Raw genomic sequence first — 632 nt, forward strand, 5'->3', positions numbered from 1 at the left:
GAGAGAGAAAAAAGGAAAAAAAGAAAAAAAAGGTCCAGTAAAGGTTGTGGATAAAAGTAACCGGCTTTGGAGAATTGCCTGAATCCTTCCGGCGCTGTGAAAAAAAAAGACCAAAAAAAAGACCTGGTCGTCAACGCCTGCTCCTGTCCATGCCAAACGGCGTTTTCCTCTCAACTTTGGCATGCTCGCTGAGGAAAAGGCAGGTAAAGGTTGTGGATAAAAAGTAAACGCGCTGTGGAGAATTGCCCAAATCGTTCAGGCGCCGTGAAAAAAAGAAAGACGTAGTCGTCAACGTCTGGTCCCGTCAATGGCGAAGGGCGTTTTCTCTCAACTTTGGCATGCTCGCTGAGGAAAAGGCAGGTAAAGGTTGTGGATAAAAGTCCGAAGAACCTCGCTACAATTGCCAAAATCTTTCCGCTGCCATTCAAAAATGGACTACTCCTCCACACCTCCTCCCGTCCATGCCAAACGGCGTTTTCTCTCAACTTTGGCATGCTCGGAGAGAAAAAAAGGCAGGTAAAGGTTGTGGATAAAAAAGTAAAAAATTGCCAAAATACTTTCTGGGCCCTCAAAAAAAGGCCTACTCCTCAACGCCTGCTCCCGTCCATGCCGAACCGCGTTTTCTATCAACT

The sequence above is a fragment of the Babylonia areolata genome, unplaced genomic scaffold (genome assembly GCF_041734735.1).
Source record: "Babylonia areolata isolate BAREFJ2019XMU unplaced genomic scaffold, ASM4173473v1 tig00055403, whole genome shotgun sequence".
Lineage (NCBI taxonomy): Eukaryota > Metazoa > Mollusca > Gastropoda > Neogastropoda > Buccinidae > Babylonia > Babylonia areolata.